This window comes from Bufo bufo, chromosome 6 (genome assembly GCF_905171765.1).
Source record: "Bufo bufo chromosome 6, aBufBuf1.1, whole genome shotgun sequence".
Lineage (NCBI taxonomy): Eukaryota > Metazoa > Chordata > Amphibia > Anura > Bufonidae > Bufo > Bufo bufo.
In genome coordinates this window covers 225,406,837-225,423,730 of record NC_053394.1, presented here as the reverse complement: position 1 = coordinate 225,423,730, position 16,894 = coordinate 225,406,837, and positions in this window count along the sequence as shown.

Below are 16,894 nucleotides of genomic sequence, written 5' to 3'. Positions count from 1 at the left end.
CCAGTGCACACACACACTAGGAAGGAGATTAACCCTTCCAACACCAGGGAAGGGAAAACACCACTTAAAGGAGATGTGCACACAATAACATAAAAAGGAAGTGCACACATACACACATAACACAAAACCGCATGCACAACGTAGCGAGCTGCAATGGCACAGCTCAGCCTGCTACGCTGCCACATACACACTGTTGCCAGCGGCAACCACAGGTGAGGCAAATACCACAGCCCTCACCTGTGATTGAACACCAAAGAAAACCGCTGACAACCGCATGCGGTTCAGGAGTCACGGTCATAGCCATGGCCGTGACATGATGTTGATGAGCAGCACTTGTAGCAAATGCGGTTCTCCTTGAGGAAGGCTTTGCGATCTCCTATGGACATTTCTCTAAAGGCTCTGAACTTCAGAAGAGGGTGTGGCTTCTTGTGTAGAGGGCACTGCTTACCAGGATCTTTGACTGTTTCGTGGCTGGCGGAGCTGTAATGCCTGTAAGAATCTGCAGGTGAAATGTTAGTTTTGTGCACTGCCACTGACCCTTTGTGTGGTCTGTGGTCATAGGGAGTGGCACAAGACTGTGATAGATCAAAGCTAGGGTCATTACGAATATTGGCCTCTAGCCTTACAAAGTCAACAAACACACTGAAGGGAGGGAATGGCACATTGTGGATATGTTTGTACCTTGACCCATGGGAGACCCATTTCTCCTGCAGGTTGTGGGGAAGCTTTAATACAATCGGTTTGACACCTCTGGCAGTGTCGAGGAAAGCAAGCCCCGGTAAATCCCCTTCGGCTTTGGCAACCTGTAATTCCATCAGTAGATGACTTAAATCCCTAAGTTTCTGGAACCCTTTGCTAGATATTCTAGGAAATTCGTCAATTCTTTTAAACAACGCATCCTCTATGACCTCTGCAGAACCATAACATTCCTCAAGTCTATCCCAGATCATTTTTAGGCCAATCTCTGGGTAGTCTATATTAATATCCCTGATTCTCTTGGCATGTTCTACAGAGTCTTTTCCAAGCCGATCTACAAGGAAGTCTATCTCCTCACTGTGTGACAGACCCAAGTCTTTTGTAATGTTATAAAAGGAGGCCCGCCATGCTCTATAGTTTTCAGGGCGATCACTGAACTTCGCCAGTCCCTTTGTAACTAGCTCACGTTTAGTAAAGAACCTGGCAAAGTCTATTGTGCTCTGGTTACTACTAAGGTTGGTTGGAGGTGGAAAGTCACAGTGAGAGTGTGGTGGGCGATCATACCTGTATGGAGTCTCTGACTTAGGCCAGCCCATATCATACCGTCTTGTGGGATAAGGTGGCTCTGCAGGCTGGATTGGAAGCTGGCTTCCTTGGTGTGCAGGGAAGTTAGCTGGAGTTTTGTCACGTGGCTCTGGGCTCTCTTGTTTGTAGGACTGGGTTCCGAGCGTGACTCTTTCTTTTGGACGGTATGATTCTTCTGTGGCATAGGTGACGTCTTCGGTTCCTGGGAATGGATCAGCATTGCTGTTTGGTCTAGAGTGTTGACGGACGTACTCTGAAGTGCGTTGTACAGGATCTTGCTGGCTGAGTTCTGGGCTAAGCACACTGCGGTGACTTCCGGTGTTCTTGTATTCCATTGCTTCCAAGAACTCTGCTTCAGCTATGGCGGCTGCCGTTTCTTTCTCTACGGCGAGTTTCTCTAGCTTCGCATCTAAGAGGACCTTTTGCATGTCTATTGAAGCCTGTTGCTTTGCTTTCTCAGCCTCTAGCTGTGCCTTTTCTTCTTTCATCTTCATTTCTTGTTCGGCAAAGGCTGCTTTGACCTTCGCGGCTTCTGCCTTTGCGCGGGCAATGGCAGCCGCATTGCTAACGGAAGACGACTTAGTGGAACCATCCTTCCTTGATCTTGTCTTGTAGCTTGATACTGTGCTACGAGACATGGTGTTGGTGAAGACACTTAACTGCGTGCAGACTACTGTGCTGTGGAATGCCGGTTGCTGTGCTTAGAGAGCGGTCACAGTATGCAATCAAATGTGTCTACATTGCTTGAAGCGGCTATCCCCTTGCAGCACTGGACTGTATAGAAGTCGCTGTGGTGTCCGTTTGCAGATATTGCGTGGACCGTAACAGACTTCTGTGTAGTCAGGTGCGTCTCTCTCGCTAGAAGTCGTCGTTTACTGTCCTGTTCTCACAACATGTACCCCCCCGGGGTCTGTATGCAGTTCAACAGGCAGATATCACCATTCTACTAGTTAATAAGATGAGACTTGTTTCTGTAGTCTGTGGTTTTTATTAACCGGCAGTAGATAAGGTAAACTATAGGAAAATGAACATACAAGAACTGAGTATACAGTACAGTGTACACAAAACTAATACAAAAACATGAATTAATCCCTTACCGACGATGCTTAGTAGGAGACACACAATGTGCAGCTGCTCCTTCCATGAGGTGAGGAGAAAAGGAAGCAGGAGCCTGTCTCTTTCCCAGAAAGCACTGTGAGCAGGAAGTCAGGTGACCTAATGAATATGCATAACTTAACAAGGCAAAAGATGCACTTACAGATAAAGGTCACTAGATGGTGCTGAAGGCACACAAATAAACAGTATGCAATAGTGAAGACAGCACAATAAGAGTTAATCCAAGCTTGTAACCGTCTGTTTCCTAAACAGATATCCTTAGTGCACTATACTGATATGAGCTCCTGGAGCTTCTTAAAATCAACAACTTTTTTAAGCTATCATAGCTTCTGCGTGTCCCAGACACCGCAATCCACCGAAATCATAAATAGATGGTTTGACTTACTTGGATGAGATTTTGGTCATTGCTCCAGGTCCAAGAGGAGGACAAAAATTGATGTCTTTCACTGTAGACCTGAAGAGGACCCTCCCAATCCCGGAAATCGAGCCCCCAGAACTGTTAGGAAAATTTACTCTCTTTTACCTAACTTGTCCCTGTCTTCAGATTTCGGCGATCAGCTTGAATTAAGTCTAACCGGTACCGGGAGAATGAATTAGATTGACCACATGAATACGTGTGTAGTTCTAATCCATTCTGGTTTATTCACAGCTGGCAAACAGTTATAATAGAGGGGGTTGAGCTTCCTTTACATCCAATCATATGTTAGCATTAGTATTTGACCTATGATATGGTCACACATAAGCTTCTGCATTAACATAATAGATTACTCATAGTAACAGCATTTGACCAATCAGGTATATACACATGGGCTAGCATACAGTTGAGCCAGATGACCTTATATGGCTAGAAGGCTGTTCAAACTTACAAACTAAGGAATGTATGGGTTTCTTGAAACAGCACAGGAAGTGTCACACATTCCATAAGGGGGTAGGGAGGTATTGGAAGTGCACTGACCAAATGTAATACACGTTGCTAAATAAGACAAAATGGAGTTACTTATACTCTTTCAGGTATACCCTGAAGTCGAGGACCGCCCCTCGGGAGGAAGAATACTAGGTCCCAAAGATCCAGCCTTTATGCCAAGGTATGTGGGCGCCCGCCCTGTGGTGGAAGTTGACATCAATGGAGTGAAGTTTCCTGCTTTAATTGATACCGGATCTCAAGTGACTATCATCTGCCAAACAGCATGCCGAAACGGAGCCCAACTGATACAACCTCCTGAATCTTGGCTCCAGATCATAGCTACCAATGGCAAACCAGTGTCTATACTAGGTTATTGGGAACCTACCTTACAGATTGAAGATACTGAACTCTCATGTCAAGGAGTAATCGTGATTGTGGTCCTGGGAATGAATGTACTCAGAAATTGCTACCCTGAAGTGCTGAAAGCCTTAAAGAAAACCCTTCTGACTACACCCCATGAAACTCAATGGGTTATACATCAGACCATTCAAGTGCTATCCGTCCAACAAAAGTTCAGCAATCAACAGGGTGAAATCTGCCACGTCCGCATCAAGGATGCTTATCCTATCAAACTCCAGCCTGGAGCAGAGACTCTGATATGGTGCAAGACTTGCATTGGTATCCAAAGTCAAGATCATCAGGCCCTTGTGGAGCCAATACATCTTCAGGATCATCCCCTTGTCCTAGCCGCCAGGAGCGTGGTCACCATGTCCCAAGGAAAGGTACCTATACGCTTAGTCAATCTGGGTGATGAAGCTGTGAAATTAAAAAAGCACTATCCAGTGGCCTGCCTATACCACATCCGCCCGCAGGATATCCTGGATTATCCCACTGCTGCGGCTTAACAATCACTCCAAACAGTGGAGGAAGCCAAAGACCCACCAGAACAGCCCTGGTGGGCCAAACTACACATTGGCGATACCACAATCTCTGCTGAGCAGATCAACGGTGTGCTGGACTTAGTCAAACAACACCATCAAGTCTTCAGCAAACATTCTCTGGACTATGGACAGACTTGCTTAATACAGCATACCATTCCAACCGGCAATCATCCTCCAATCAAAGAGAGATACCAACCAATCCCTCCTGCCATGTACCAGCAAGTGAAGATTATGGTTCAGGATATGAAGACAGCTAATGTCATCCAGGATAGTCACAGCCTCTGGGCTGCCCCCTTAGTCTTGGTAAAGAAGAAGGATGGAACCATCTGTTTTTGTGTGGACTACCGTAAGATCAACAACATTACGCACAAGGATGCGTACCCCCTGCCACGAATTGAAGAATCCCTGGCAGCTCTGGGATCCGCTGCCTACTTTTCAACTCTGGATCTAACCAGTGGCTATTGGCAAGTTCCCATGGCATCAGAAAATAAAGAAAAAACAGCTTTTGCCACCCCAATGGGTCTGTTTGAGTTCAACAACATGCAATTCGGGCTATGCAACGCCCCTGGGACATATTTTAGAGACTCATGGAAAGATGTCTTGGACACAAAAACTTTGAGACTGTGTTGTTGTACCTGGATGATGTGATCATCTACTCTAAGACCTACGAGGAACATTTCCAGCACCTGGTGGAAGTGTTCCAGACTTTGACTCAACATGGACTGAAAGTGAAACCTTCAAAGTGTCACTTACTGAAACCCCAAGTGAAATATCTGGGACATGTTGTGAGTGCAGAAGGCGTGAGACCGGACCCTGACAAAATAGCAGCAGTACAAAGCTGTCCGGCTCCCAAAACAGTCAAAGAGGTTAAGAGCTTCCTCGGATTTGCAAGTTACTATCAGAGATTTATCCCGCACTTTGCTCAGATTGCGGAACCTATCCAGGAGCTTGTGAAAGGTCACCCTAAAGTATGTCAGAATTCCAAGATACCAGTGGAGTGGAATGAAGAGAGTGAAGCTGCTTTCCAACTGTTGAAAGAAAAACTTACAGAATCTCCAGTCCTGGGTTATCCTGACTACAGCCTACCATTTTGCCTCTATACTGATGCAAGTAAGAAAGGTTTGGGAGCTGTACTATCTCAGACACAAGCTGGAACTGAAAGAGTCATCGCCTATGCAAGCAGATCTTTACGAGAGCCAGAGCAGAATGACCATAACTACAGTTCATTCAAACTGGAGGTCCTAGCCTTGGTCTGGGCTGTCACTGAGAAATTCAAGGACTACCTAGCTGCTACACCTTTCTACACCGACAATAATCCGCTAGCTCACTTGAACACTGCACGTCTGGGAGCTCTAGAACAAAGATGGGCCTCTAGACTGGCGAACTTCAACTTTACCATTAAGTACCGAACTGGGAAATCTAATGACAATGCCGAAGCTTTGTCTAGGCTACCTGCCCAGAAAGAAACAATTTCTACTGATGATCAGTGGGAACATGTGGAGATGCCAATATTCTACTCCCGATTTTCCCGACAGGAGGCCCTACACACTAGGCGCCCGACCTCTAAAGTCACTTGTTTTCCACAGACCTGTGACCCCACACCTCCAGTTGAGAAAGATCTCTGGATTAAACTACAATCAGAGAGCAGAGCCATTGGAGAACTGTTGGATTATTTTTACAGCGGTCGCATACCGGAGATAATCCGACGGCGGAGAGCTGACTCAGAGCTAGTTCGCCTCTGGCGACAACGGAAATGACTCTTCCTACAAAGAGACCTACTCCTCAGGAGAACGCTTGATCCAGTCACCTGTGAGCGCCTCCACCAGATAGTGGTGCCTCGAAGAGATGCCAAGATGGTGATGGACATGTACCATAACCAGTCTGGTCACTTTGGAATCCAAAAAACTGAAGCCACCATCAGACGACGTTTCTACTGGATTGGTATGAGAAGTGATATTGAAACCTGGTGTCGTCAATGTCCCACCTGTGCAGTGGCGAAAGGAGAAAGACATGATCAGCGAGCCCCCCTTCATCCAATAAGGAGTAAAGGTCCTCTTGAAATTGTGGCAATCGACCACATGAAACTGGAACCCAGCAGATCCGGGTATGTCTATGCTATGACCATCATAGACCACTATACCAAGTTTGTTGTGGCTGTACCTGTAAAGGACTTAACTGCAAAAACTACAGCTGCTGCCATGTGGAAGAGCTTCATTCTGCCATATGGGTGTCCTGACAAAATACTCACTGATCAGGGATCTGCATTCGAGTCTCAGTTATTCTATAAACTTTGTGCCTTGTACAACTTCAAAAAACTGAGAACTACCGCATACCACCCTCAGGGAAACGGACTGTGCGAAAAAATGAATTAGACGCTGATCAACATGCTCAAGGCTGTGCCGCTTCACCAGAGGTCTGATTGGCCGTTACTCCTTCCTGAATTAGTGTACCTGTACAACAATACAACCCATTGCTCTACTGGGTACACTCCATACCACCTCATGTTCGGAAGACATGGCCGTCTACCCGCAGATCTTGCCCTTGACGTCCCTGTGCCGGACGCTGAACCACTCCTTCCCCAATCTGAGTGGGTCAAAGAGCATCAGAAACGCCTGGAGGACGCTAAAGAAATAGTGGACTCTAAAATAGAGAAAGCTCAACAAAAACAGGACTTTGATATACATGCACATGCTGAGCCCTTACAGCCTGGAGACCAGGTCTGGCTAAAAAACAATCACCCTCTAAGCAAACTGGATAGTCGCTGGGAGCGTGAGCCATATACAATAGTGGTCATTCCCTCATCAGAGGTCTACGAAATCCAGAGAGAGGATAAAGGTACTCAGCGAGTCCATCGTAACAGGCTTAAGAAATGCCTACAGGAACCTGTTCAGGAGCAGCCAAGAGAAGAGGATACATCACCTGAGCTGCTACTGTCTTCAGAAAGTGAGACTCCAACAGAGTTGCCTTCCATGCTTGACCCCCTTTAGTTGTTCTTTCAGCCTCTAATCCGAGTCCTCATGCCAGTTGCAGAGACCACTGCGCCTATGGAACCAAGTTCGTCGGCAGATCCTCCTTCACAAGGCCCAGACTCTGTTTCAGCCCTCGGCGACTCTGGATTATCCTTGCGGAGATCCCAACGGACCAACAAGGGTGTGCCACCTGTCCGTTATCGGGAATTCTCAAAGTAAATATTTAGCTACAGAGATTATAGGAGCCAAGCCATGGACACATTTTGACTGGTAAGAAACATTGCCTACTATTTATTGTTGACATTTTTGGCCTTTTTCATCTCACCTTTTTGTGCCTGGACTTAATGGACTCCATCTATCAGCCAAACCATACTTCATATTGGATTACAAATTATTTTTGTGTTTTTTCCTACTTGATACAAGTTATGCATCGTTACAAGCTTGCACCCAAAGAAAGGACTCAAACGTGTACCTGAGCTCTTTGTGACTTATACTGTTTAAATATTGCACTAATTTTGCTTACATGTTTACAGGTTGAGCAACGTTCAAGTACTTGTGCCCGTTGTATGGACTCTTTTACAGATGCCGCAATGTGAATTTGTGCACAATTTGTGGAAATGCACTAACTTTTGCCTTTAGCCAGAGCAGTAGCACCTTACTTTTGTGTCTTGCCTTACAGCTCTGTTCTCTTTACACGGACTGCCTTTATACGGACGCTTAATACTAATGGCCTACACCTGGATTCATACTGTATATCCCGGGTACCCAGGGTAGGACCAAGTGGCAAGTCCTGGCAGGTCCAGTAACTACACGGGTAACCCCGCTGCTTTGGGAATGGCTAGGGGAATAAGTTACCCCTCCTTCCCGCTTGTTATATGTGCCAGGATTGATAATGGGACTACTAAACCCCCATCCTGGTGTGTCTTCCAGGAGTTTCATGGGATTATCATACCCTCCTCCTGTGACATTGCCAGAAGTGCATGGAGACGATAAATACCTCCCCTTCCGAGCCTTTGCCTAAGGTATGGCGCCTAAAACCTTAGAGCCACAATTTAGCTACCCTTATAGTCACCATAGTGATCGTGCTTTAAGCCAAATTTCTCAGACTTTGGTGCAGGAAAGGGAATACAGGATAAAACCACCCTTCCCTTTGAAAGTATTTCATTACACCATGGTGGGACTACAGAGTAAAGACACCCCCATGCTTTCTTTGGTGTCCGTGGCCAGAACACTACAAAGTCAGTCAGTAATGTTTGCTTAGTGCAGTATTTGGTTCACTGGTTATACCAAGAGAAGGAAAACTGTGTGTTGGACACCTTACTCATGCGGGCAGGAACCTCAGGGTAGCCGTTTTATGTTTGTCTTTGTTTGTCTTATGTGTATTTCAGGCAGCCCTTTGTATTAATTTAGGTACCCCCAGAGCTCATTCCTCTTATCTCAAGCACAAGCCGAGGACTGCTTGATTCAAAGTAAAGGGGAATGTAACACCCCAGAGTGGGGTTACTAAACGCTTTTACCCCGCTACCATCTGCTAAGGGCATCAACACGGTGTAATGACCGGCGTCACACACAGGGAGGGAAAAGGGAAAGCCCTGCCCAAGGGAGAGGGAAAGGTGGTGACCCCTGACTCACCTTGCGGCTGGCACCTGACTGCCCTGACGTCCCTAGACGGGTTCCTCACCCGTGTGGTGATCACGTGCCTAAACCCTGGCTTTCCCTAAAATGAGCCCTAGATAGTGAACGGGCCGGTGGGATCGCTAGTCCGCACCACAGACACTAAGAGGGAAACACCAGGGAGAGGACAGACAATACAGACAAACACATACACCCAGGTGGGCGACCACAGCAGACCACAAAGGTCCAACAGGGATCCGGAGGGTAGTGTTCTGAACCAACAACCAGAGAACGCAGCAACACAGAATAGGTCAGAATAGATGTCCAGGCAGGAAGCTCTATATCTGGCAACCAGAGAAGTGTGAGAGGGGAATATAAGGAGGTTGGGAGTGCTGGACAAGGAACAGCTGAGGAGAAGGAGCTACGGATCCCTGAGTGAGCCAAAAGGGTTTGCAAAGCAAACCCAGAAAGCTACCATAAGGAAACAGCCCTATCTTACACAGAGCGCGCAGCCAACCGCTGCGACTTCCTGACCCCGGGTATAACGGAGTCAGGCGTGGTTCTTGACACCCTTGTGACAGTACCCCCCTCTCTACGAGGGGCCTCCGGACACTCAGGACCAGGTCTCTCAGGATGAGAGGCATGAAAAACCCAAACTAGCCTGTCGGCGTTTACCTCAGACGCAGGAACCCACATTCTTTCCTCGGGACCGTAACCTCTCCAATGCACCAGATATTGAAGAGAGCGGCGGACCCGACGAGAATTAACAATTTTGGATATCTGAAATTCTAGATTACCATCCACAACAACAGGAGGTGGTGGTAGCGGTGACAGTTCTAGAGGTGGAACATATTTTTTGAGTAATGACTTATTAAAGACATTATGGATTTTAAAAGTCTGAGGTAACTCCAGGCGAAAAGCCACGGGGTTGATGATGGCTACAATTTTGTAAGGACCAATAAACCTAGGACCCAGTTTCCAAGAGGGAACCTTCAATTTAATATTCCTAGTAGACAACCACACATAGTCATTCACTCCTAGGTCCGGACCTGGCGACCGTCTCTTATCAGCCATGCATTTGTATTTACCTCCCATATTTTTCAAGTTAGCTTGCACCTTCTGCCATACCGATGAAAGAGATGACGAAAACCGTTCCTCTTCGGGAACCCCAGAAACCCCCCCCCCTCTTTGAAAGTACAGAATTGGGGATGAAAACCATATGCACCAAGAAATGGTGACTTGCCAGTGGATTCCTGACGACGATTATTTATGGCAAACTCAGCTAACGGTAAATATGATGACCACAACTCTTGGTTTTCAGACACAAAACATCTTAGATATGTCTCCAGGTTTTGGTTGGTACGCTCAGTCTGTCCATTCGACTGAGGATGGAAAGCTGAGGAAAAGGACAAGTGTACCCCCAAACGGGAACAAAAAGCTTTCCAAAATTTAGAAATAAACTGGGTACCCCGATCCGAAACAACATCGGAGGGGACCCCGTGAAGCTTCACGATTTCACTGACGAATACCTGAGCAAGAGTCTTAGCCTTAGGTAGTGCGGGTAACGCAATGAAGTGTACCATTTTGCTAAACCTGTCCTTTACTACCAAAATAACTGTTTTACCCGCAGACAAAAGGTAAGTCAGTGATAAAATCCATTGACAGATGTGTCCATGGTCTATTGGGAATGACGAGTGGTAATAAAGACCCTGCAGGACGTGTATGTGAAACTTTTGCGCGCGCACAGGTAGAACAAGAAGACACAAAATCCAATACATCCTGACGCAACCTTGGCCACCAAAAACGACGAGACAATAGCTCCAAGGTTGCTTTACTACTCGGGTGCCCAGCAAGTGCCGAATTATGATGTTCCTTTAATAATTCAAAACGCAGGTTCAACGGTACAAACAATTTCTCTGAGGGGCAAGAGACCGGGGCATCACCCTGGGCCTCTAACACCTTCCCCTCCAGAACAGAGTGTACCGCAGAAACAACCACTCCTCTTTGAAGAATGGTCATCGGATCACTCACATTACCCCCTCCAGGGAAACAACGAGATAGTGCATCAGCCTTGGTATTCTTTGCCCCAGGACGATAGGTAATCACAAAGTTAAACCTGGTAAAAAATAGCGACCACCTAGCTTGTCTAGGGGTGAGACGCTTAGCTGATTTGAGGTACAGAAGATTTTTGTGGTCTGTAATCACAGTGATGGGGTGGACTGCCCCCTCTAAAAAGTGACGCCATTCTTCAAACGCTAGTTTAATAGCTAATAGTTCCCTATTGACAATATCGTAGTTCTTTTCTGCTGCAGATAGTTTTTTAGAAAAGAAAGCACAAGGACGCCATTTGCCAGGAGATGGACCCTGAGACAGCACCGCCCCCACTCCCACCTCTGACGCATCGACTTCAACAATAAAAGGCTGAGAGACATTAGGTTGGACTAGTACAGGTGCTGAGGTAAACCTCTATTTTAGAGAGGATAAAGCAACTTTAGCGGCGTCAGACCATTTAGAAAAATCAGTCCCTTTCCTAGTCATGTCAGTAAGGGGATTTACAATAAGTGAATAATTTTTAATGAACTTTCTGTAGAAATTCGCGAAGCCCAAGAACCGTTGCAGTGCTTTGAGGTTGTCAGGAAGATCCCAATCTAAAATTGCCTGGACCTTCCTATTATCCATACGGAAACCTGAAGCAGATAAAAAATAACCTAGGAATTGTATCTCCTGAACGGCGAAGACACATTTTTCAATTTTAGCATATTATTTATTCGTCCGTAGCACCTGCAGTACTTGTCTGACATGAACCTCATGTGTTCTCAGATCAGACGAATAAATTAAAATATCATCTAGGTATATTACCACAAACCTGCCGATTAGATGACTAAAAATGTCATTAACGAAATGTTGAAAGACGGCAGGAGCATTGGTCAGACCGAAAGGCATAACTAGATTTTCATAATGCCCCTCAGGGGTGTTAAAAGCTGTCTTCCACTCATCCCTGTCCTTAATACGAATCAGATTGTAGGCCCCCCTAAGATCAAGTTTGGAGAACCACCTAGCACCCGCAATCTGGTTAAACAGGTAAGGAATGAGAGGAAGAGGGTATGGGTCTCCGATTTAATTTGCGAAAATCTAGGCAAGGACGCAGGCACCCATCTTTCTTTTTAACGAAGAAAAACCCTGCAGCCACGGGTGAAGAAGAGGGTCTGATGTGTCCCTTAGCCAAGCTCTCGGACATATAATCTTTCATGGCTTGTCTCTCTGGACCTGAAAGATTATATAACCTGGTCTTGGGTAATTTTGCGCCGGGAATAAGGTTAACCGGGCAATCATAAGGACGATGAGGTGGTAACTTCTGACAACCCTTTTCAGAAAAAACGTCCTCAAAATCCGAAATAAATGTAGGTAGGGTAGTTATTGAGGCGACTAAGCAATTGCTATTTAAGCAATTTTCTCTGCACTGCTCACTCCACTCCAATATCTCCCTGGCCTGCCAATCCACCACTGTATTGTGCGCTACCAACCAGGGAAGACCCAGCACTACCGGAGTGGGAAACCCCTCCAGAACATAACATGAAAGCATCTCGTTATGGTGGTCCCCTACCCGAAGGTGTAAATTATGAACAATGTGGGTGAGGTTTCTCTGAGACAGAGAAGCAGAATCAATAGCGAATATGGGAATAGGTCTCTGTAGCGTACAGAGAGACAAACCCATAGTGCGGGCAAAATGGGCATCTATCAAATTTACCCCTGCTCCACTGTCTAGAAAGAAAGAAATAGTCTCCATCTTATCACCAACAACAATAACCACTGGCAATACAAATTGCGATGTACGTATGGAGGAAACGTATACTCCCTGGCTGACATCCTCCACACAGCCTGGGGTTAGTAGTTTTCCGACGGTCTTTTGTTTCTGAGGAAAGAAGGACAGACATTAATGAAATGACCCCTCTCCCCACAAAAAAAACAAACCCCACGCCTACGGCGAGCCTCAGGAGGACGGACCTGACGAGTAGTATCTCCTAGCTGCATAGGCTCGTCTAAGTCCGTACAGACTAACTGCTGCTTGGGAGGGGTTACTAATGGCTCCGGTTTTTCAACCTGTCCCTAAGGCGTCTATCTATTCGGATAGAAAGGGACATAACCGCATCAAGGGAAAAGGGGGTCTCATATAATGCAAGCGCATCCTTAACCCTTTCGGATAACCCAGAGAAGAACTGACTCCTGAGAGCCGGGTCGTTCCATTTGGTATCCGTAGCCCACCTACAAAAGTCAGAGTAATACTCCTCTACCGGCCGCTCTCCTTGTAGGAGTCTCCGTAATCTTGATTCAGCCAGTGCGACTCGGTCAGGGTTGTCATATATGAGACCCAAGGCCCCGAAAAACTCATCCACTGACCGAAAATCCTGGGAATCAGTAGGTAAAGAGAACGCCCAGGACAGCGGGTCCCCCTACAGCAGGGAAATAACAACCCCCAACCGCTGTTCTTCATTACCAGAGGAGTAAGGGCGCAGTTTAAAATATAATTTACAGGCCTCACGAAATGTCAAAAACTTGTCCCTTCCCCCAGAAAATCTGTCAGGGAGAGGGACCTTGGGTTCCGCAACAACCTGGTTAGCAGTAGCAACCGCTGGGCTTGCGGTCAGTTGTAATTGCTGCTGTTGCTGGAGGACCGACTCCTTCAATCCTGCCACCTCCAAAAACAGGCCATGAAATTGTTTGGACAGAGCAGCAATTTGATCCATACTGGATTCTAAGTAGGTATTTTTTTTTTTTTTACCTACACAAAATAAGGGCCAGATATAATGTAATGACCGGCGTCACACACAGGGAGGGAAAAGGGAAAGCCCTGCCCAAGGGAGAGGGAAAGGTGGTGACCCCTGACTCACCTTGCGGCTGACACCTGACTGCCCTGACGTCCCTAGACGGGTTCCTCACCCGTGCGGCGATCACGTGCCTAAACCCTGGCTTTCCCTAAAATGAGCCCTAGATATTGAACGGGCCGGTGGGATCGCTAGTCCGCACCACTGACACTAAGAGGGAAACACCAGGGAGAGCACAGACAATACAGACAAACACATACACCCAGGTGGGCGACCACAGCAGACCACCAAGGCCCAACAGGGATCCGGAGGGTAGCGTTCTGGACCAACTACCAGAGAACGGAGCAACACAGCTCCAGAGGGTCAGAATAGATGTCCAGACAGGAAGCTCTATATCTGGCAACCAGAGAAGTGTGAGAGGGGAATATAAGGAGGTTGGGAGTGCTGGACAAGGAACAGCTGAGGAGAAGGAGCTACGGATCCCTGAGTCAGCCAAAAGGGTTTGCAAAGCAAACCCAGAAAGCCACCATAAGGAAACAGCCCTATCTTACACAGAGCGCGCAGCCAACCGCTGCGACTTCCTGACCCCGGGTATAACGGAGTCAGGCGTGGTTCTTGACACCCTTGTGACACACGATCATTTGATCTGATTTCCCTCATGTCATTCACCACTGAGCAGATGAAACCATTGTAAATGTGATATTTCCTTTGTAGTGTTTCAGGTCTACCAGCAGGTGGCGGCATCGTTGGTAGGAATAGTTATGTTATGGCCATTCAGAATGGAACATTCCAGTTCTGTTCTGCCCCCCTGCTTAAGGAAAGTGGAGTTTCCCACACCCTGCAGCAAGGGATGGAAAAAAACTGTTAGATCCGGTGTGTTCCAGCTCTCCCTGCAAGGGGAAGGCTGTGCAAGTAGGAGCTCCCAGAAATAGGTATCCCAAACCAGGATCTTGTCTCGGTTGAGACCAAAGATCACCATTCCCAGTCTGAGCCTTACAGCCTCAACTGGTGACAAGCAAGCAGCCACCTCCAGGACGAACCATTCCCTGTGAGCATAACTGTGAGTACCATCCAGAGACCAGGAGAAGCCAAATTCCTCCTCAGCTAGTCAGTCCCATACACAGCAGAAGATAGACAGAGTAGAAGATATAGATTCCTGACATATTCTCCAGGCATATGATAGAAGCAGAAGAGATAGTAATCCCTGCCATATATTGCCAATACCTGCTGGGACCCAAGACTATTGCTGTATCTCATGTGGATTAATGCTGCCTCCAGTAAAGACAAGTTGAATTATATTTCAAGTCTGGATCTCATTCATTGCTACCAAGTTCCTCAATTACTCCTACTAGCAACACTCATTTTATTGCAAGTGAGCCAGGATCCAGGAGTCCAGCCGTACCAAGGTAGGAGACACCGTTGACACTATTACTACTGCTACACAGAGACATTACACCACTCTGGCATTCCTAACCTGGTACGTGAGTTGCAACACCTTAAAGGGCCCTGAAACTGTACCCTGTGCACTCTGCAATTGGCGTCACGAACAAAAACCATAGACTATTATACACATATCCTGATCCACAGCATAATTGGTGTCCGTGTAACTGTACCCACGGTCTGGCTCATTGCACAAGTACAGGCGATAGTAGATTGGGTTGCTGACAGTGGATTTAGATCCTTTACATTGTCTCCCACCCAGTCTCCTGCTGAAAGACCACAGTTGGCATCTGCAGCCGATGTCCATCAGTCTTTCACCTCACCCCCTTTCAAATCAGCCAAGCAGTTTGAGCCCCAAGTCATGCAGCAGTCTCTTCTGCTTTTTGATGACTCTGTTAGCAGGGTTTCCCAGGGCCATCCACCTAGCACTGCCCCAAAAGTGAAAGAGATTGAGCGCACCGATGCCCAACCACTTATTTTTCAAGCTGAGTACATGGGATGACCATCGCAGCACGTCTCGGATGATGATGAAACACAGGTGCCAACTGCTGGGGCTTTCGAAAGCATGCAGACTGACAAGGAAGTCAGGGGTGAAGACTGGGTGGAAGATGATGTGGAGGACGATGAGGTCCTCGACCCCATATGGAATCAAGGTCATGCGAGTGACCGATGTAGTAGTTCGGAGGAAGAGGCGGTGGTCGCACAGAGCCACCAGCACAGCAGAAGAGGGAGCAGGGTGCAAAAGCGGAGCGACCATCCTCTAGACCAGGGCTGGCCAACCTGAGGCTCTCCAGCTGTTGCAAAACTACGACTCCCAGCATGCCCAGACAGCCTACAACTATCAGCCTACAGCAGGGCATGGTGGGAATTGTAGTTTTACAACAGCTGGAGAGCCACAGGTTGGCCAGCCCTGCTCTAGACAGTACGCCTCCTACTGCCCACCGCAGCAAGGGACCAAGCACACCAAAGCCAGACAATGTGCTGACGACAAGACACGAGTGGTTTGCACGCTGTGCAATCAGAGCCTGAAGCGAGGCATAAACGTTCTCAACCTGAGCACAAGCTGCATGACCAGGCATCTAAGTGCAAAGCACGAGCTGCAGTGGAGTAGACACCTCAAAAACCAAGAAAGTTATCTGGCTCCTCCTGCTTCCTCTTCTGCTGCAGTCGCGGCCTCTTCATCCACCTCTGGAGTGACAGTGCCACCTGGCACCCCACAAACAGAGGATCTGCCAGCAACACCAACACCTGGGTCAACAAGCATCTCCACAATGTTACACGGAAACATTCAGCTCTCCATATCCCAAACGCAGGAGAGGAAGAGGAAGTACTCCCCTACCCACCCGCGATCCCTAGCCCTGAATGCCAGCATTTCAAAATTACTTGCCTTTGAAATGCCTTCATTCCGTCTGGTGGAGACGGATAGTTTTAAAGGCCTTATGGCGGTGGCTGTCCCACAGTACGTCAGGCCCAGCCGCCACTACTTTTCAAGGCGAGCCATCCCTTCCCTTCACAACCAAGTAGGGGACAAAATCAGGTGTGCACTGGTTAACGCCATCTGTGGCAAGGTGCACCTGACTACGGATACGTGGACCAGTAAGCACGGTCAGGGCCGTTATATCTCCATAACAGGACACTGGGTAACTGCAGTGGCGGCTGGGCCTGAGGCGGATAGCAGTTTGGCACATGTCCTTCCACCACTGAGGATTGCAGGGTGCTTCAGTTTGCCTCCTGTTGCTTCCTCCTCCTACTCCGCTTCCTCATCCTCTACCAGCTCCTTATCCGGTCAGCGTAACACCTTCACCA